Source organism: Nuphar pumila, chromosome 10 (assembly GCF_984573655.1).
Source record: "Nuphar pumila chromosome 10, dmNupPumi1.hap1.1, whole genome shotgun sequence".
Taxonomy (NCBI): domain Eukaryota; kingdom Viridiplantae; phylum Streptophyta; class Magnoliopsida; order Nymphaeales; family Nymphaeaceae; genus Nuphar; species Nuphar pumila.
In genome coordinates this window covers 4,873,390-4,896,682 of record NC_143258.1, presented here as the reverse complement: position 1 = coordinate 4,896,682, position 23,293 = coordinate 4,873,390, and positions in this window count along the sequence as shown.

The window sequence follows — 23,293 nt, the reverse complement described above, 5'->3', positions numbered from 1 at the left end:
GTATAAAGCATGAAGCGGGATTCGTTTTGAAAGTGATTGTGAAAGCATGTAAGCAGCGAAAAAGAAAATGTGAAGGAAATAAGTGAGAAGCGAGAGACGAGCAAGGGAGAAGCAAAAAAATAAATAATAACATGTAAAACAGGAGAGAAAGAGAGAGAATCGAGTAGGAAGCAAACGAAAAAACGAAAGGGATGCGAGAGGGAAGCGATTTGAGAAGCGAGTTAGAAACACACTTCCTACAAATGAAAAGCAAGTCCCCCCTCATTTCTCCCTTAAAAGTGCACTTCCCCGCTTAGGAAGGTGCTTCCAATAACCATGATGTTAACATGATCACTGTTGAAATTAACTCATCAAATTTCAGTACTGAAAATGCCACAAACATGCCTTCCCAAATGAAGTCTAATTAACATTAACCATGCTAAAACTCAGACTTGCATTCAGATGGTTGGTCTCCTAGAAGATCATACTTTGCACACCTAAAATAAATAAATAAATAAATAAACAGAACAAATGATCATATATCTAGAATCATATTCCCATCTTGCTAGAATATAACTTTTGTCATCTTCATTCCTAAAGTTGCCTTATCTGGATGACTTGAAAATGATGGAAAAATGTAGTTTGCGGTTGACTGAAAAATTAGTAGCATGGTTACGTATTTGAATTGCACTTCAAAAAGCAAGTCTAAGATTCCGAGTTGAGTTGGTTGGTGAAGAGATTCCCGTTGATGACTTTTTGGCATCTCAGTTTTGATTAATCCTTCCATTATGTTCTTGGTGCAGGCAAAGCTCAATCTCTAGCCACTCTCATATGAGAGAGAGTATGGATGTAAACTGTTCGGATTCGGATCAGATGTAGCCAATACCATATTCGACTAATGGGATGTTTGTTAAATTGATTCAAAATCGGATTTGAATTGGGATGGTGAAAACTTCATACAGATATGTTTTTTTTAATCTGTCAAATTTGGATATTTTTCAGATTCAGACACAAAAAATCAAAACCATATCCACATCTGATTATAACCGATATGGTTTTGGCTTACCAAAATGCAACTAAACAGTCAAATTCGAACAGACACCATTGACATCCCCCAAACAGAGAGAGATTTTCCTGGACATAGATGTCTTTTTGTCTAGACCTTGAGGGGGTGTTTTATCACGCACCCTGCGCTTCATTTTGGACATTGCGGCTAACAAACATTGGACACGTTCGTGGAATGGTGAATCACCGTTCCACCACCACCACCCGCCCCCCACATATTACCTTGAGAATGGGACGGGGGCATTGATTAAAAAAAAACACATCAGGGGAGGGGGTTCTACCCTGACCTGTGTAGCGCTGAGAGACACAGGTCTCTCTCTCTCTCTCTCTCTCTCTCTCTCTCTTATTAGGGCGTTGATTAGAGCTTTGAATAAAAAAACTCTTTGATTAAGGATTAGCGTGTTTCTTTGATTTTCTTTGATTAGAGTTTTGAATCAAATATCTTTAATTTGGGGCTTTTGATATTTAATTTGATTAAAGTTTTTTTTATATGATTAAGGTTTTTTATTTCCTTTGATTAGGGCTTTGAATCAAATTTCTTAAATTAGGATTTTTTGTAGTTAATTTGATAAGGCTTTTCTTTTATTTGATTAGGGTTTTTTTATTTGATTTGGGCTTTGAATCAAATTTATTTAATTAAAACTTTTTATAGTTAATTTGATTAAGGCTTTTCTTGTATTTGATTAGGGTTGTTTTTCTTTGATTAGGTTTTGAATTAGGGGTTTTTATATTTAATTTTATGATTTATTTATGGTTTGTTTTTCTTGTAGTTTAAGGTTTTTTTTGTTTATTTGTGATTTAGTTTCTTGCATTTTAAGGTTTGTGATTTATTTAAGGTTTGTTTGGGACTTTTGCATTTGTATATAGAAAATATAAATGATTATTTTTTTTCAAATTACCCAAATTTTAAATATTTTTTAGTATTTGGGTCTAGTTTGAGATCCATATTCGGAGTTAAAATGCATAAATGTTTGATAAACTTTCATAATTAGATTCAATAAAACACCGATTAAAGCATTTATATGTCAAAAATATCAATTCTTTTTTTCTCAAATTACCTAAATTTTATACATGTTTTAGTACTTAGATCCAATCCGAGATACATATTCAGGGCTAAAATCCATAATAAACATGTTAAAACACTCATGGTGGGGCACATCGAATTGTACGATTAAAAGTGAAGTTATCTTATCCATTATTCATGTATCCAAGTTGTCCGCACAATGTAAAAATCAAACTTCAGACGCAAGGAATACAGCTTCATGTTCAGTCTAAACAAACGCTGGATGTAGTACAATTGTTACAAAACATGCATTATGGCTATTTCCAATCTTGGATGAGCCATCAAACACCTCATGATGGAACTCAAACTACTTTCTTAGCAATTGGGCCAACTTGGACAAGCATTATTTGCATGTGCCAGTTCTGCATGTCTAAAGCAAGTGTCAACTTTGATAACTGCACGTAGTCTAAGTGGTAATGTGGAGATGTGGGTAAACCAGACGAATGATGCTGAGCTTGAGGTGCTCAAGCTTGGCTCGTTCTTGCTTAAGTTAAGCCGAGCTTGAACTCATAACAAAGCCCTAACTAAACGAGTCAAGCTCAAGCTAGCTTGTTTACCTTTTTTTTTCTTTGCTGGGCTAAAGGAAAACCCTTCCATCATTATTCCTAGAATACATAGGAGCATAAGAAATGGCATTTATAGCAAATAATTAAATACCTTATGACTTTTTTTCGAAATCGCATTAAACTTTAGGGGTTTTGCAAATTGCCGTTGCATTATAGTCAATTTGCAAAATAGTCCCTGCCTTGTGTCATTTTGCAAATCAGTCTCCTTCTGTCAACAGCTGTTAGTTTGACCATGGTCAAAAACTGACCGTGGTTAACTGGTCATCAAAATGCCCTTTATCAAATAGTGGTCAGTGTATTAACCTTTTGCAAATTAATCCCAAACTTATTCACATTTTTTTCAAATTGGTCATCCTGTAAGGGTAGAACCATCAACTTGTCTGCCCTTTAACAGTTACTGTCAAGAAAACTAACAGCTGTTAACCCCAAGGACTAATTTGCAAGGGTTAATGAAAAGGTAAGGACCGATTTGCAAAATGGCATAAGGCAGTGACTATTTTGCAAATCGACTATAAGGCAGGGACCAATTTGCAAAACACCCTAAACTTTAAAAGACATTTAAATTTCCTTTTACCCTTTCAGAAAAAAAAAATCCTAATTGCACCCCTACGCCCTACCCAACCGGGCTACCCAGACTGCACCTTTATCCAAACAGTGTAAATACCTTTACACTAATTTTATTGTATTTAAAAACAAATTTTGCATCATTTGGCTTTTGAAAGAGAGTTATGCATGCTGCAAATTGAGAGACTCGGATTTTTTTCCCTCTATCAGGCACAGAAATCTGCCTCTTTCCAAAAAGATTCTGATTAATCTGTTCCATAAAACTTCATCAAATTTGGTGTGGAGCTAGCTTGAGATATTTATTTTCATACATCATAAGTTTCATTATAATTGGATTTAGAATCGGGAGTTTCTATATGCTTTCTACTTAGTGAACTAATCCTGTTGTGTTAGGACAGTTTTTAGTGCATAGTCATTTCCGACTACTTTTAGAGCCCAGAACGGTCTAAAATTTTGCCAAAAAATCCCTACAATTCTAGAGAGAGGTGTCATTGGCAGATTGTGTAAAACTTTTTTTTATACGCATGACCTCAAATCTATCTCTGATGCCATCTCAGGTACAAACTAAACTTTAGGCAGTCAATGTGTATCCAGAAAATAGTTTTTGTTACTTGAAAGCTCTCTCTCTCTCTCTCTCTCTCTCTCTCTCTCTCTCTCTCTCTCTCTCTCTCTCTCTCTAGCACTCTAACCATTCTAGCATGCCAGAAAATACAACATAAGGTTGGGGCTCAAGGCCTAGATACAGATGCCACTGAGAGAAAAAGAGACTTGAATCTCAAATTCAAGAGACAAAGAACTTGCTAACAACAATATACAAAGATCAGGTTGATCAACATCCTAAAATCAATTTCCAGACTAGAGTCAACTACCCCAATTCAATCTGAAACAAAATGAAAAGAATGCAGATCCTCTATAATCAGGGCTCAGCTCCATTTCAAAAGGAATGAATGACCTTGCAATAACAGAATCTGAATAACACTGCTGATATACGACAAGGACCAGAAAACTTCAATTACGAAGCAAAATCCCAAGCTGATCCATAGAGGTGTGGGAGACACTAGAGTTTTCTCTTTACCAAAGGACCTCAACCAAAGCTAAGATCACAATTAAACCAAAATGAGAAATGGAACGCCCCAGTTCTTAAGAAGATGCAATGAAACCTGAAATTCACCAACACTTGAGAATTCATGATACTAAATAAAAGAACCCGTTCTTTTGTAAGGCCACTCTAATGAAAGGTACTGACAGGAACAGTAATTTGAAAATTTTAAATAAGTCTCTATTAAAGGAATTTATAGGCACCATGTTGAATCAAATTCCAAAAAATACATTCAACTAAACTTGGACTTAACCTTTGGAAGGTCACTGTGAAAAATATATACAGGCACTTAACTAAGAAGCTTCCCCTTTGAAAATGAATCTCAACAAAAACTGGGTAGGAGGGGTATGTTGGGGTTGTTGAAATGCTCTAGTTCCTTTAAATGAAAAGTCTACTCATAACTCCTGAAGTCAAAATGAGGAATCTAAAGTCTGAGAGTGCTGAAAACATAATCACTTCATTCAGAAATTAGGTGGGGCTAGTAAAACCCTGCAAGAAAGCAAGCTTAAAATCCATCCAATGAAGCATTTAGATTCATAAACATAGCAGTAGCATTTATGCCATTAGTTTGTATACAGAAAAGCCATTAATAGCATTTTTGTTAGTTACATGGTTCCAGCGGAACATCCAGTATTTATCTTCAAATGATTGGAGGAAAAGGATTCATGTGGAAGACCCAAAATGAATTTCTTTTTTGGTTCATATCGCCGACCCCAATTGTTTTGGGATGAAGGCGTAGTTGTTGTTGTTGTTGTTGTATTGTTAGATTAGTTCCATTCTGTGTGTGTATGTATTTGTGCCTGCATGCGCATGTGAGAGAGAGAGAGAGAGGGTCTTGTCAACTGTATTATGTTTATTAGACAGCCACCAATGTCGTGAATCTAGAAAACAGAATTCAACATGCAAAAAAGATGGACCGGCATAAAGTTTTACAAGCCATTTTCATCATGTCAAGGCAATCGTAGGACAACCATTACCATGATGAAATGGAATAAGTTGCTTTATTATTATAAATGGAAGGACTATGACCCTCGTGAAAGGATGTTTTCTGCCCTAAAAATATCATATATGGATATCATACTCAAATTATTCTCAAAGACATTAGCTAAACCAGATGTCACAAGAACATTAACATCCAACAATTGTGTCAAAGTCAACATGTTCTATTTCATGAATTACACACAGACGTGTCTGACAGCTGGAGTCAAAAGTGCAACATGTCCTAGTTCACGAATTATGAGGTGGCAAGTCTATATCTGATGCAACTGATTAAAAAAAATATTGGCTTATTTGACACAGTACTGTGACATTTAAAGGTACAATATGATGTATAACAGCAGCAAATTTGGTGTAGCTTTAGAAATGAGAAGATAAGCCCAAATCAATTTACAGGTTGCTGCAATATGCTACATTTGAATTCTTTTAGATTGGATATAAATGGAGTGAACTATGAATGCAAATGAATATGTCATCACATTCTTCATGACATTGAAGATGCATGATGCAACCAACCATGCACTCAACCTTGACTAGGACAGAGGAAATAATAGAGACAAATTGTTACTTAAAGGTATATGATGTATAACAGCAGCAAATTTGGTGTAGTTTTAGAAATGAGAAGATAAGCCCAAATCAATTTACAGGTTGCTGCAATATGCTACATTTGAATTCTTTTATATTGGATATAAATGGAGTGAACTATGAATGCAATTGAATATGTCATCACATTCTTCATGACATTGAAGATGCATGATGCAACTCAACCTTGACTAGGACAGAGGAAATATAGAGACATTGTTACTTTAATGGGTGATCACACCAATATCACATGTATCTCTTTATACCAATCAGGAAAACCTAAATACATTATCGAGCCTAACACTTGGCTATAAAAGGAAATAAGATTTATGACTTGATATTATAATGAAATAAGAACCAAAGCAAATAAGAGCCTCTTGTGGGCTTACAAGAACACAACCAACCCACAAAAAACCACTTATGGATCAATCCACACCACCCACACAAGAGCCAAGAGAGTAAAAATAAATGCTTTTGTATTACCAAATGCTTGAGAAAACATACTTATATACAAGGGAAGAACCCCTATTTATAACAAAAGAGGGAGAGTCAGGGCAGCCGAACTAATTGTTGGGGGCCAGCTCCAAGAGCTAGATGGAGTTGTCCTCATCACCTTCTAATTCCAAGAACAAAAAATAAAAAGGATAAAGTCAGCCCCTAATGGGCTGACCATTATTACAATGTGAAATGACCAAAATACCCTTGATGAGTATTTCAGTTTATATATATATATATATATATATATATATATATATATATATATATATATATATATATATATATATATATATATATATATATATATATATATATATATATATATATATATATATATATATTCGGTGCAGAATCTTAAGAGCATGTTTTAATTCGAGTGTCCTAATAACTTTATATTCCTTTAGTTGGTTCACATCTACCTGTTCAGAATACTTGTCAAATCAGCCACTATATAGTTCACAAACGATTACTATAATCTCAAGATATTCCTGCAGTAGATATTGTAATGAAATACAAATGCCAAAAACAATGTCACAAAATGGCTACAAGGCATAAATACATAAGCAAGATGTCACTAATAGACCAAATATAATGTACCACAAAAGGCAAACACCAAACACACACAAAGTGAGAAGAGGGACCTAAAAATACAAGTAACAATGTACTAAGAAATACTTGAAAAAGCATTCAGAATGATGGGGGTATTCACCCCTGTTTATACACACATGGGGGGACCAAAGGGGGGCTCCCATAGAGTCGTTGGGAGCTCCCCAACGGTCCCCCCAACGGTCATATTTATGACCGTTGGGGAGGGTCCCAACGACTCTTAAGAGAAATACCCAATATGCCCTTGGTCAAATGCAAAAAGAAAAAGAATAAAATAAAAATAAGAAACCCAAAAATGTCCTTAGTGGACATGTCTATTTACATGTGATCAAAAAGACTTGTTTCTTATATCACTAAGAAATTAATGATTCTCCAAGAAAAACACTATAACCTTTAGTAGAAAAACACTATAACCTTTAGTAGAAATATGATCATTAGGGTTGTCACCCCCAATCAGAGTATAAGCAATTAAATTGAGAGATGAATAAGAGGATAAGAATATTCTTTTTGTTATTGTTTTCTTCAGATATTTGATAATTCACATAACAACAGCCATGTGAATAGTAGTAGGGGCATTTTGAAATTGACTTGCACAATGAACAGCATGAGCAATATTTGGCCTGGTAATAGACAAATATATTAGTGACACAATCAATTGACGATAAGGAGTGGGATCTTCTAAAGGAGTTTCATCATCGACTCTCGTCTTAGCATTGATTACTTCTAGAGTCCACTTTCTTTTCGTCAGTCAAGTCAGGCTTAGCAATAATATCTAATGCAAGTTTCATTTTAGAAAGAACATATCATTTAGGAGAATATGCAACTTCAATCCCTAAAAAATACCATAGAAATCCAAGGTCAGACATATCAAAATTATTTCATCTACATTGTTAGCAACCACACTTTCTATGAACGAACAAAGCACATCGAGATGGACTGCCATTATGTTCGGGATGAATTTTTGCGTGGCAGCATTCAACTGCCATATGTCACTTCAGGGTATCAACTTGCAGATTTTTTACCAAAGCTTTGCCAGCCCTCTGTTTCTACTTTCTCCTAAGCAAACTTTTGATGATCTCATCGTCAGTTTAAGGGAGGGTATTAAAATATATAGATAATATCATATATATATATGTGTGTGTGTACAAACATATATATATATATTATGTATTTATGATATATATCTATACATATATATATTATATATATATGTGTATAGATATATACTTTTATGAATGTCATTTGTAATGCCCACTAGGGAAATATTTTTAATAGGCTCAATGCTCCTTTTATGATTTTCTTTGATGATCATATCATCAACATATAACAAAATAGTTATGTAATCACCTGCATTCTTAACAAAAAGAGCAGTATCACTATAACAAGTAAATCCACTCTCAAGAACAACTTTACTAAAGTAGTCATACCAAGTTTTTGGAGCTTGTTTAAGGCCATAAAGAACTTTATTAAGCTTAAGGATTTTTTCTTTTTTTATCTCAAGACCTGACGGAGGATCCACATAGACTTCCTCATAAAGATCCTTATTTAAAAAAACATTTTTGACATCTACTTGGTAGATAGGTCATCATTTAATAGATGTTAAGGCTATTAAAGTTCTTATGCTAGTCATCCTAGCAACTAGAGCAAAAGTTTTCTTATAATTAATTCTATATTATTGTGCATATCTCTTAGCAACTAACTTAGTTTTATATCTTTTTAATAATCCATCACTTTTAGTTTTGACTTTACAAACTCATCTGCACCAAATAGCCTTTTTTCTCGAAAGAAGATTTATAATTTTTTAAGTGTTAGCTTTGTTGAGTGCATCTATCCAATGTGAATGTTGCTTAGCTTCTTTAAGGTTGGAAGACTTATGAGATAAATGAATCATCATTAGACAAGTTCTATAATTTAGTGAAAAGGAGTCATACGGCACAAACTTTTGAGGTCTATTACTCCTAGAGGATCATTTAGGTAGGGGTTCATCTACTTGGTCCTCTAAGGAAGGATTTTGTGAATACATGTCAAAAGCATTTTAGTGTTAATTTCTCTTACTAAGAGAATGCGATGCAGAGCATCCTGAAGATCCAAGCATTAAAGATGAATTGGATTCAAATCCAATTCCCAAGATCCGATCTAGGATGCGATCCATGGCAGATCCAATCGTGTAGGACTATCTAGGTCCAGTTGAATCTCTGCCAAACCAAATCCATATTGAATATCACATTTCAAATTCTGATTTATGTTGCATTTATTTTCTCAGATATTGTAATTTTGTTTTTCGATTCCATTTTGTCATATTAAGGAATCTTATTAAATATGTTTTTTTTAATTTTTTTTAGGTGTCGGATTCTACGGATCCGAATAGTTCTAGTGCCCTATAGGATAGTTTTGCGGAACTAGAGGGTGTATGAGGTACTCAGGGTAGTTTTCTTTTTTTTTATTAAAAAAAGCCCAATATCGTGAAAGGGTTTTTTGAGCAAAAACATAATTTGGATCTTGGATCCAATTCAACCCAAACCCTAATTGGCACCACTTTGGGTTGGACACATATAACCCCTTTTTGAATCAGTTTGACCGTAAGAGGTCAAAAAGGGTTGTTGGAGAAGCAATGATAGCCAATTTTTAAAGGAGCCCATGCATTGGGCAAGTGGGCGGCGACTTGGGAAAGTCCACCTCCCTTTGTGCATGATTGGAGCAAATGGGCAGCACCATTATGACACCTTTTTGAGAGCTTAAAACCCTCATGGTGGTCGACCATAAGAGCTGGTGGTTGTTGTTTTGAGAAAAAAAGAAAAGAATATCGAAATGGTGATGAGAGAGGGAAAAATGTTATTTGAATGGTCAATATAATCTCGGTATTTTGACTGTATCTCCCTAGATACTAGTCCAAATTGCATGATCGTTAGCTTGCTGGAAAGCTAAGATCCTGATCTACAAGTTTTCTGTTTACCATTTGGCTTGATTAGGCTCGGTTAAGTCTCTAAAGTCCCAGAAAAGTTGCCTGCTGACGGCATCAAGGAAGAAGGTGAAAGAAAAACGCGAGTTGGAGCTTGGCGTGTGCTTTAAGGTTCGATTGGAGGTCAGGTTGGCTGAGTTGCTGCAGGAGTCACGTCCACGGATGGAGGGCTCAGCATCTCCCACCTTCCATGAACTGGTGATGGTGTTGGCTGCTGCCCAACCGCACCATCTTCTTTACGAAATTGTGTTTGCATCCCTTGATCTCTTGTTATTTATTGTGTTTTGATCTTAATGATTGTTGAATATAACTACAAACTAATTGATTGTTGTTAATGTACTGAGTGTTTAGAAGCATTTTATGTTATTGAATGTGATTTACAGTCATATATTGATTTTGAGCATTGTGGTTTATCCATTTCATTTTTCTGTCAAAAATCGGAATCCTGATTCCAGAGTTGTCGGAGACAACTCCAAAGAATCGACTGTATCTGCTAAGATACTGGTCCGATTCCGATGTTCTTGGGCTTCCTGGAAAACTAAGACACGGACCTACAATATTGTTGTTGAAGTCGAGGCTTGATTCGACCAGCAGGGTCTTGTAAAATCCTTGTCAAGCAGTCAGTCGGACAGAATCTGTCAGACCCTGTCCCTTCCAGAACACTGTGAACAGTGTTCCGTATTTTGAAGATTTCTCACGATTCCCTCCATGAAACTTTGATTTCTTTGATTCTGTGGAAAGCTAAGACAATGGTCAGTAACTTTCATGTTTATAATTTCTATTGACTCATACTGTAAGTAACTCAAAAGATTTGATCTTTCTCCATCTACCATAGGACTAAGCATGATATTTCCTGTTATAGAATCCTGCATATGGTTTCGTAATTTTCGAATATCTGGAGTTTTACTGTTAGATTTCTAAATCTGAAAGTTAGTCTGGTTAGCTAACATTCATCCATACAATAGTGACGTTCGGGGTTTCTTCTGAAACCCTCATTTGTATGCCCGAATCCGTGGTGATTCTCGTAGCCAACTAGAACCCCTTTATCAGGTTAGGTTAGTTAACAATTAGATCGTCAGAGATCTTTAAAATCCAATAGACGTGCGTATGATTGCTCAAAAATTACGAGTCATAGCTTTCTAGAAAGGTCTAAATCAAACCTTCAGTTAATCTGCTGGGAGTTTTCGCAAACTTCATCGTCGGAAGAGTCAAAACCCTCTTCGAACAGGTTGTCCACCGAACCCGAAGAGCTTGTCATAGATTTGACTATCAGTCTTGCTTATAAGTCCGTGGAGCGGACATTCCTAATCTGAATCCAGTGATTTTGGATTCGTTGAAAAGGTGTACGTGTCGCGCACAACTTTCCTTTGGATTGCCTCTGTTGAAACAGAGCGCACGGGTCCCGAAAACATTATTTCCCAGAGTCCTGTTCGGACTCATCTTAGTGAAAAGGCTTCTGTGCGTATTAAGATCCATTTGAATCTTGGATCGTGGATCGCTGCATACCAAGTCTACATCATTTTGGTATCAAAGCGAGGGTTGTCGGATTTTCAATCCGACACGATCCCCGATGTAGTGGGAAGGTCAATTTTTATTTTTTTTTAGGATTCATGTGCCATGTCTGGGCGAAGCGAACCGAATATAGGAGTCGAAGCGAGTATATCCCTGAAAAGGACATTCATGACCTTAGGGATGGAACTCGAACCTTGCAGCGTCAGATCGATGATCTTCGTCATAAAATAGAAGATTTTACCAAGGAGCAGGAGAAGCCATTCAAGCGATGTCAACACAGTTCTCGATGAATGCATAGGACACTTCCTTATGACTCTGATGATGAATTTGAGCCAAAACGGGATAAGAAAACGAGGTTTTTGCAAAGTCAGTTGCTCGCTGAACAAACTCAGATGGCAAGGATAAAATCTAGACTTTGTGAACTGAAGTTAGAGGAAGAGCGTTGTCACATACCTGATCTACTTCAATCTTTGAGGACTGATTTCATTCACGGGTCTGACACATATCGATATTCATACTCATGTTGTCAGTTGGATCCGCCCAGGAAATCTCGTCGGGAGCCTAAAACTCCAAATCTAAAGTCCAACCATGCAAACTCTTCGCATAAAGAATGGGGGTGTCGCCCTCGTAAGCCCATTTCAGCCTTTAGTCCCCGACCCAACCCCACCTCATTTGAATTTGTTAATGCTAGGGTTAGGTTTGAGGAAACCTCGTACGTGAGTTGCGAGAACGAAGAAAATCTCATTTTGTATGACTTAGAACCTCAACAAATTGAAGAAGGCATAGGCGAGAGTAGCGAGTTTGAAATTAATTTGAATCTTGAAAGAGAGTCCAAGTGCGAAGAAATTCATCACTCAAGTCCATTTTACAGAGGATCCTTCTGAGGAGCCTTTTTGCGAAGTCTTTGGAGATCCAATATTCGACGAGGTTGATGAGGAAATCGAGACCGAACCCTCACCTGAATTTGAGGATGTTCTTATATTTGCGTTTATTTCTGATCCAGTCTTTGAAGAGATAAATGCAAAACCCACCCTCGTTAGAGAGACCGACGAGTTGTCCATTTTTCTTCACTTTCTGATATAGAAGATCACGAAGAGTTGTCTCACAACATTTTTGACAACCCTTTATTCATGGAGAATCCTGAAGGTTGTCCAAGCTGGTTTAAGGACAACTTTATCTTTGATAATCCGCTCTATGGCGATGTTGATGAAGACATCAAAGATGAAGAGGCATTTGTGTGTGAGGATATCGTCGATGACTTCACATATGTCATTTGTGAACCCATTTTCGAGGAAAATGACAAAATTGAAACATCTATTAGAGAATCCAAGGAAATGCAAGTCAATGAGCACTTCGATATTGAAATTTCTCTTAGTGCACCATTAGAAAATTTAGAGCCTCATGTGAGCCCTAAATGTGATTCGGGTAAAGCTAAAATGACAATCGTGTATACCCCAAATTTATTTTGGAAACATCAGGATTTAGTCGATAATGTTGATCTTGCATCCTTAATAAATCCTAATAGTAAGTTTAAATTATTGCTACATTGTCTTGCTTGTGAATCGCCTTATAATTGTCAGTTTTTAGTGAAAATTTTGAAATATTGAAAAGCATGATTCATAGGCAAATTTTATTTATGGTTGATCAAGATTTTGAAACTATGTGTAAAGCATTGATGCAAGGTAAGATCATTAAATATAATGTTTTACATGATTTTGAGCTTCAATTCCATAGTTCTACATTGCATTGATCTGAATTTCCTTTTGCTCAGCACATTGCATTGCATTGCATCAAATATTCTTGTCATTCTTATAGAGAATTTTTTGCCCTGTTTAGTTCTCTTTTATTTACTTCGGATAGATATTGCGCTGATTATATTTGGAATTGGTGCATGGATCATGGAGTTGCGCTTGAAAAGAACCCGGCCTCGAGGATGAAGCCTTTTGACCCAGGGGGGAATGATGCAGAGTATCCTGAAGATCCAAGCTTTGAAGATGAATTGGATCCAAATCCAATTCCCAAGATCCGATCTAGGATGCGAACCATGGAAGATCCAATCGTGTAGGACTATCTGGGTCCAATTGGATCTCTGCCAACCCAAATCCATATTGAATATCACATTTCAAATTCTGATTTATGTTGCGTTTATTTTCTCAGAGATTGTAATTTTGTTTTTCGATTCCATTTTGTCATATTAAGGAATCGTCTTAAATGTTTTTTTTGTTTTTTTTTTCTACAGATCCGGATAGTTCTAGTGCTCTATATGATTGTTTTGTTGCACTAAAGGGTGTATGGGGTACTCAGGGTTGTTTTCTTTTTTTTCGATTTAAAAAAACCCAATATCATGAAGGGTTTTTGGAGCAAAAATATTATTTGGATCTTGAATCCAATTCAACCCAAACCCAAATTGGCATCACTTTGGGTTGGACACATATAACCCCTTTTTGAATCAGTTTGACCGAAGGAGATCAAAAAGGGTTTTTGGAGAAGCAATGATAGTCTTTTTTGAAAGGAGCTCATGCATTGGGCAAGTGGGTGGCGACTTGGGAAAGTCCACCTCCCTTTGTGCATGATTGGAGCAAATGAGTGGCAGCATTATGACACCTTTTTGAGAGCTTAAAACCCTCGTGGTGGTCGACCATGAAGGCTGGTGGTTGTTGTTTTGAGAAAAAAAAAATTGAAATGGTGATGAGAGGGGGAAAGATGTTATTTGAAGGGTGAACATAGTGTCAGTATTTTGACCGTATCTCCCTAGATACTGGTCCAAATTGCATGATCTTAGCTTGCTGGAAAGCTAAGATCATGATCTACAAGTTTTTCGTTTACCATTTGGCTTGATTCGGCACAGTTAAGCCGCTAAAGTCCCAGACAAGTTGTCTGCTGACGGCATCAAGGAAGAAGGTGAAAGGAAAACGCGAGTTGGAGCTTGGCGTGTGCTTGAAGGTTTGATTGGAGAAGGTCACGTTGGATGAGTTGCTGCAGGAGTCACGTCCACGGCCGAGGGGCTCAGCATCTCCCACCTTCCACGAACTGGTGATGGTGTTGGCTACAGATCAGCCACACCATCTTCTTTACGAAATTGTGTTTGCATCCTTTAATCTCTTGTTATTTATTGTGTTTTGATCTTAATGATTGTTGAATATAACTACAAACTAATTGATTGTTGCCAATGTACTGAGTGTTTAGAAGCATTTTATGTTATTAAATGTGATTTACAGTCATATCTTGATTCTGAGCATTGTGGTTTATCCATTTCATTTTTCTGTCAAAAATCGGAATCCGGATTCCAGAGTTGTCAGAGACAACTCCAAAGAATCGACTGTATCTGCTAAGATACTGGTCCGATTCCGATGTTCTTGGGTTTCCTGGAAAGCTAAGACACGGACCTACAATATTGTTGTTGAGGTCGAGGCTTTATTCGACCAGCAAGGTATCGTAAAATCCCTGTCAAGCAGTCAGTCGGACAGAATTTGTCAGACCCTGTCCCGTCCAGAACACTGTGAACAGTGTTCCATATTTTGAAGATTTCTCACGATTCCCTCCATGAAACTTTGATTTCTTTGATTCTGTGGAAAACTAAGACAATGGTCAGTAACTTTCATGTTTATCATTTCTATTGATTCATACTGTAAGTAACTCAAAAGATGTGATCTTTCTGCATCAACCATAGGACTGAGCATGATATTTCTTGTTATAGAATCCTGCATATGGTTTCGTAATTTTCGAATATCTGGAGTTTTACTATGAGATTTCTAAATTTGAAAGTTAGTCTGGTTAGCTAACATTCATCCACACAATAGTGACGTTTGGGGTTTCTTCTGAAACCCTCATCTGTATGCCCGAATCCGAGGTGATTCTTGCAGCCAACTAGAACCCCTTTATCAGGTTAGGTTAGTTAACAATTAGATCGCCAGGGATCTTTAAAATCTAGTAGACGTGCATAGGATTGCTCAAAAATTACGAGTCATAGCTTTCTAGAAAGGTCTAAATCAGATCTTCAGTTCATCTGTTGGGAGTTTTCGCAAACTTCATCGTCGGAAGAGTCAAAACCCTCTTCGAACAGGCTGTCCACCGAACCCGAAGAGTTTGTCATAGATTTGACTATCAGTCTCGGTTTTAAGTCCGTGGAGCGGACATTCCTAATCCGAATCCAGTGATTTTCGATTCGTTGGAAAGGTGTACGCGTCGCGCACAACTTTCCTTTGGACTGCCTCTGTTGAAACAGAGCGCACGGGTCCCAAAAACCTTATTTCCCAGAGTCCTATTCGAACTCATCTTAATGAAAAAGCTTCTGTGCGTATTGAGATCCATTTGAATCTTGGATCGTGGATCGATGCATACCGAGTCTACATCATTTTGGTATCAAAGCGAGGGTTGCCGGATTTCTCAATCCGACATGATCCCCGATGTAGTGGAAAGGTCAATTTTTATTTTTATTTAGGATTCTTGCGCCATGTCTGGTCGAACCGGATATAGGAGTCGAAGAGAGTATATCAATGAAAAAGACATTTGTGACCTTAAGGATGAAACTCGAACCTTGCAGCGTCAGATCGATGATCTTTATCGTAAAATAGAAGATTTTACCAAGGAGCAGGAGAAGCCATTCGAGCGAAGTCAATACGGTTCTCGAGGAATACATAGGACACTTATGACTCTGATGATGAATTTGAGTCAGAACGGGATAAGAAAACGAGGTTTTTGCAAAGTCAATTGCTCGTTGAACAAACTTGGATGGCAAGGATAAAATCTAGACTTTGTGAATTGGAGTTAGAGGAATAGCGTCGTCACATACCTGATCTGCTTCAATCTTTGAGGTTTGATTTCATTCGTGGGTCTGACCCACATCGATATTCATACTCGTGTTGTCAGTTGGATCCGCCCAGGAGATCCCTTCGAGAGCCTAGAACTCCAAATCTAAAGTCCAACTATGCGAACTCTTCGCATAAAGAATGGGGGTGTGGCCCTCGTAAGCCCGTTTCAGCCTTTAGTGCCCGACTCAACCTCACATCATTTGAATTTGTTAATGCTAGGGTTAGGTTTAAGGAAACCTCGTACGTGAGTTGCGAGGACGAAGAAAATCTCATTTCGTATGACTTAGAACCTCAACAAATTGAAGAAGGCATAGGCGAGAGTAGCGAGTTTGAAATTAATTTGAATGTTAAAAGAGAGTCCAAGTGCGAAGAAATTCATCACACTCAAGTCCATTTTACAGAGGATCCTCCTAAGGAGCCTTTTTTGCGAAGTCTTTGGAGATCCAATATTCGACGAGGTTGATGAGGAAATCGAGACCGGACCCTCACCTGAATTTGAGGATGTTCCTATGAGTGCGTTTATTTTTTATCCAGTCTTTGAAGAGTTGAATGCAAAACCCACCCTCGTTAGAGAGACCAACGAGTTGTTCGATCTTTCTTTACTTTCTGATATAGAAGATCATGAAGAGTTGTCTCAAAACATTTTTGACAACCCTTTATTCATGGAGAATCCTGAAGGTTGTCCAAGTTGGTTCAAGGATAACTTTATCTTGGATAATCCACTCTATGGCGATGCTGATGAAGACATCAAAGATGAAGAGGCATTTGTGTGTAAGGATGTCGTCAATGACTTCACACATGTCATTTGTGAACCCATTTCCGAGAAAAATGACAAAATTGAAACATCTATTAGAGAATCCAAGGAAATGCAAGTCAATGAGCACTTCGATATTGAAATTTCTCTTAGTGCACTATTAAAAAAATTTGAGCCTCATGCGAGCCCTGAATGTGATTCGGGTAAAGCTGAAATGACATTCGTGTATACCCCAAATTTATTTTGGAAACATCAGGATTTAGTCGATAATGTTGATTTTGCATCCTTAATAAATTCTCATAGTAAGTGATGTAGAGCATCCTGAAGATCCGAGCTTTAAAGACATTGGATCCAAATTCAATTCCAAAGATCCAATCCAAGATGCTATCCGAGGCAGATCCAATCGTGCAGGACTATCAGGGTCCAATTGGATCTCTACCAACCCAGACCCATTTGGATTATTATGTTTCAATTTTTGAGATATTTTGCATCTTTCTTATAGATTGCATTTGTATTATTTCGATTCCATTTTGGCATGTGAGGAATCACGTCAAACATGTTTTTATTCTTTTTATTTTTTTTTTAGGAGCTGGATTCTACGGATTCGGATAGTTTTGGTGCCCTGTAGGATCTTTTTGTGGTACTAGAGGGTGTATGGGGAATATGGGTAGATTTTTATTTTTCCCAAATTTGTTTCTATAATGTGTTTTGGTGTAGGGTCTATTTCGTTGAATGATCCAGATCCAGACCCGCTTTTAAGGAGGGGTCCTAGGCGGCGCCACATTGGTGTTGTCCATCTTAGACCTTATTCAAATATGTGTTGCCCAGTCCAAAGTCAAAAATATAGTTGTTGGACCATTTATTTTCCATTGGCTAAAAATAGCCTAGTCAACATTGTTTTTGGGGCAAGGCTTGGGAAGCCCATTGCCTCTTTAATGTGGCCCTTCCCAAGCACCAAGCCCTTAATTAGGGGAGGTCGACCAAGGGGTTGAGGGGTCTTCTTCATTTTCGAAATTGGTGGTGTGGCTGGTTCTAGAGAGAGGAAAAATTGAATTTTGGTGTGGTTGGTGCTAAAAAGAAAGCTATCTTGGTGTGAAAGAAAAACTGATCTTGGTTTTTGCGTGGAAGGTGCTCTTGTGAAGATTATCATTGGCGTGTTGTCAACCTTGTGCGTGGTGGCTGAAAATTCATTTTTTGTTCGTGGTGTTCCTCGTGGAGTCGGTTGCTTCCCAACGACGGCCACTTCTATTTTAAAGCCGGATAAATCATTGGTTCTTCTTTTTTGTTTTCTTTAACGTATGAAACTTGAGTTGCTCTTTCATTTTATGGTAATTGTGATTCGTTTATTCTTCTATTGTTGAATGCATGAATAGATTGTTTTTATGTTAAAGTTGGTTTGCTTAATCAAGATAATCCCCGGAATACTTTGTGTGATTTGGAATTCGTTGTTACAAGAAACTCTCTGTGAAAACGCTGTCGCGGTTTGTCAGAGACATCCCTGATAAAACATCCGTGTAGGATTCGTTTCTGAATGAATTTTCGCGTTCTTGGGCTTCCTGAAAAGCTAAGATAATTTCCTACAACTTTGTAGTAGAAAGTTTTCTTAAATTCGTTGGTTTAGGCCTCTGTTTTTTGCTGTCAAGTTGTCGAACTGACAGAAGTCCCCTGTTACATTTCTGCTACAGAACCAACATAGTTGTGTTCGGTATTTTCATGATATCTGAAGATTCCCTGAATGAAATTTAAATATTTTTTTTCTGTGAAAAGTTAAGACCTAAATCTGCATCTTTCATGTTTTGAGATTTCGCTGAATAGATTTCTTTGTTCCCCAAAAATATTGATCTTTTTTGTTACTGTCGAATTTCTGAATTGTTTAATTTCTGCTACAATAATTCATATCATTACGAAATTCAAAAATTCGTAGAGGACTGTAGAAAATTCCAAAAATTACAATCTTTAGTGTTCTGGAAAGGTTGGGATTTGACCTTCCTTTTGTCAGTTGTGAGTTTTCGCAAACTCCAACGTTTAAGAGGTGAAAATTCACTTCAAACAATCTGTCCCTGAAATACGATAATCTCAGTTGGACTTGTTTAGCACTCCCGGTGTCGAGTCCGTGGAGCGGACGTTCCTGCCCCGAATCTGGTGTGTCCGGATTCGTTGGAAAGTTGTGTGAGTTGTGCACAACTTTCATTTGGACCGCCTCCGTCGAAACAGAGTGCACAGCTCCCAAAAATTTGTTTTTCAGACTTATGTTCGGACTCTACAACGTATAAGCTTTCGCATGCATTTGGATCCGTTTGGATCGTGGATCGTGGATCGGTGTGTATCGAGTCCACCGTAGCATTGTATTAGTAAGTTTAAATTATTGCTACATTGTCTTGCTTGTGAATCGCCTTATAATCGCCAACTTTTTAGTGAAAATTTTGAAATATTGAAAAGCATGATTTATAGGCAAATTTTATTAGTGGTTGATCTAGATTTTGAAACTATCTGTAAAGCATTGATGCAAGCTAAGATCATTAAATATAATGTTTACATGATTTTCAGCTTCAATTCCATAGTTTTGCATCGTATTTATCTGAATTTTCTTTTGCTCAACACATTACATTGCATTAAATATTCTTGTCATTCTTATAGAGAATTTTCTGCCCTGTTTAGTTCTCTTTTATTTACTTTGCATAGATATTGCGCTAATTATATTTTGAATTGGTGCAGGGATCATGGAGTTGCGCTTGAAAAGAACCCGACTCCGAGGACGAAGCCTTTCAACCCAGGGGAGAATGATGCAGAGCATCCTGAAGATCCAAGCTTTGAAGATGAATCCGATCCAAATCCAATTCCCAAGATCCGATCTAGGATGCGATCCATGGCAGCTCCAATCGTGTAGGACTATTTGGGTCTAATTGGATCTCTGCCAACCCAAATCCATATTGAATATCACATTTCAAATTCTGATTTATGTTGTGTTTATTTTCTCAGAGATTGTAATTTTGTTTTTCGATTCCATTTTGTCATATTAAGGAATCGTATTAAATATGTTTTTTTTTGTTTTTTTTAGGTGTCGGATTCTATGTATCCAGATAGTTCTAGTGCCCTATAGGATTGTTTTGCGACACTAGAGGGTGTATGGAGTACTCAGGGTAGTTTTCTTTTTTTTCGATTTAAAAAAACCCAATATTGTGAAGGGTTTTTTGAGCAAAAACATCATTTGGATCTTAGATCCAATTCAACCCAAACCCAAATTGGCACCACTTTGGGTTGGACACATATAACCCCTTTTTGAATCAGTTTGACTATATGAGGTCAAAAAAGGCTGTTGGAGAAGCAATGATGGTCATTTTTTAAAGGAGCTCATGCATTGGGAAAGTGGGCGGCGACTTGGGAAAGTCCACCTCTCTTTATGCATGATTGGAGCAAATGGGCGGCAGCATTATGACACCTTTTTGAGAGCTTAAAACCCTCATGGTGGTCGACCATGAGAGCTGGTGGTTGTTGTTTTGAGAAAAAAAGAAAAGAATATCGAAATGGTGATGAGAAGGAAAGATGTTATTTGAAGGGTCAACATAATCTCGGTATTTTAACTGTATCTCCCTAGATACTAGTCCAAATTGCATGATCGTTAGCTTGATGGAAAGCTAACATCCTGATCTACAAGTTTTCTGTTTACCATTTGGCTTGATTCGGCTCGGTTAAGTCTCTAAAGTCCCAGACAAGTTGCCTGTTGACGGCATCAAGGAAGAAGGTGAAAGAAAAACGCGAGTTGGAGCTTGGCGTGTGCTTTAAGGTTCGATTGGAGAAGGTCACGTTGGCTGAGTTGCTGCAGGAGTCACGTCCACAGCTGGAGGGCTCAGCATCTCCCACCTTCCATGAACTGGTGATGGTGTTGGCTGTTGCCCAACCGCACCATCTTCTTTAAGAAATTGTGTTTGCATCCCTTGATCTCTTGTTATTTATTGTGTTTTGATCTTAATGATTGTTGAATATAACTACAAACTAATTGATTGTTGTTAATGTACTGAGTGTTTAGAAGCATTTTATGTTATTGAATGTGATTTACAGTCATATATTGATTCTGAGCATTGTGGTTTATCCATTTCATTTTTCTGTCAAAAATCGGAATCCTAATTCCAGAGTTGTCGGAGACAACTCCAAAGAATCGACTGTATCTGCTAAGATACTGGTCCGATTCCGGTGTTCTTGGGCTTCCTGGAAAACTAAGACACGGACCTACAATATTGTTGTTGAAGTCGAGGCTTGATTCGACCAGCAGGGTCTCGTAAAATCCCTGTCAAGCAGTCAGTCGGACAGAATCTGTCAGACCCTGTCCCTTCTAGAACACTGTGAACAGTGTTCCGTATTTTGAAGATTTCTCACGATTCCCTCCATGAAACTTTGATTTCTTTGATTCTGTGGAAAGCTAAGACAATGGTCACTAACTTTCATGTTTATAATTTCTATTGATTCATACTGTAAGTAACTCAAAAGATTTGATCTTTCTGCATCTACCATAGGACTGAGCATGATATTTCCTGTTATAGAATCCTGCATATGGTTTCGTAATTTTCGAATATCTGGAGTTTTACTGTGAGATTTCTAAATCTGAAAGTTAGTCTGGTTAGCTAATATTCATCCACACAATAGTGACGTTTGGGGTTTCTTCTGAAACCCTCATCTGTATGCCCGAATCCGAGGTGATTCTTGCAGCCAACTAGAACCCCTTTATCAGGTTAGGTTAGTTAACAATTAGATCGCCAGGGATCTTTAAAATCTAGTAGACGTGCATAGGATTGCTCAAAAATTACGAGTCATAGCTTTCTAGAAAGGTCTAAATCAGATCTTCAGTTCATCTGTTGGGAGTTTTCGCAAACTTCATCGTCGGAAGAGTCAAAACCCTCTTCGAACAGGCTGTCCACCGAACCCGAAGAGTTTGTCATAGATTTGACTATCAGTCTCGGTTTTAAGTCCGTGGAGCGGACATTCCTAATCCGAATCCAGTGATTTTCGATTCGTTGGAAAGGTATGTGAGATCTGTGCATACCGAGTCTACATCAGAATGTCATTAGGATTTTCACTAGGAGAATCATCTCTTTGATGAGAATAGTTATCACAAACAATTTCACTATCACAAATTGGATCATTAGATTTTTTAGAGTTATTTCTAAGTAGCAAGTCAAATAAGAAAGAATAATCAACATCTTCCTTAGGTTTTTGATATTTAAATCCATTTTGTTCTTCAAGAAAAGTCACATTTCTTGAAACATAAAATTTATTATTTTTAACATCATAACACCTATATCCTTTTTTATTCTCACCATAGGCAATAAAAGTACATTCACGAGCTTTTGGTAAGAGTCTGGCTTGACCTTGAAAAAGAACAAAATATTGGCAACCAAATATTCTTAATATTTTGAAATCCGAAGATATTATAAATAATTTTTCAAAAGAAAAAACATTTTTTAAAGATGAGGATGGCATCCTATTTATAAGATATATTGCGAAAAGAGCGGCTTCGGCCCAAAAAATCTTTGGAACCTTTTTAGAAATGAGATGGATTCTTGTAGTTTCAATAAGATGCCCATGCTTTCTAATTTTGAAATTCTTGACATGTATTCTCCTCCGGAATCGAATCTAAAGATAGTTACATTATTTAGAAATTGATTTTAAATAAGGATATGAAATTCTTTAAAGATAGAAAAACATTAAATTTGTTTTTAAAGAAGTAAACCCAAGTGTAGCTAGTGAAATCATCAATAAAAACAACATAATATGAATATCCTCTTTTAGACATGAGGGTGACGGTCCCCATACATCCGAATGCACTAGCTCAAAGAGTCTTTTTGAAATGAAATTGCTATGTTGAAAAGGAAGAGAATGCATTTTTCCAAGGATACAATCATCGCATGTAAATTCTTTTTTAATACAAAATTTCTCAAAAAGAGGAAAAAGATACATCTTATAGAGACTAGAATGACCAAGCTTTTTGTGCCAAGTGGCAACATCCTTAGTTGCAAAAAGACTTAAATTGTAATAACAAAAAATCTATATAATATAAGTCTCTTCTTCTATGGCCTTGCCCAATCCTTTTCTCGGACCAGAGATCCTGCACATAGCAATTTGAAGACGAAAAAGATACTACAATCGAAATCGGATATTTGAAAAACCGAAAAAAGATTTAAGTTAAGTTTTGGAATAATTCTAATTTTTGGAACAAAGAATTTTTTGTCATTGCTCAAAATTGT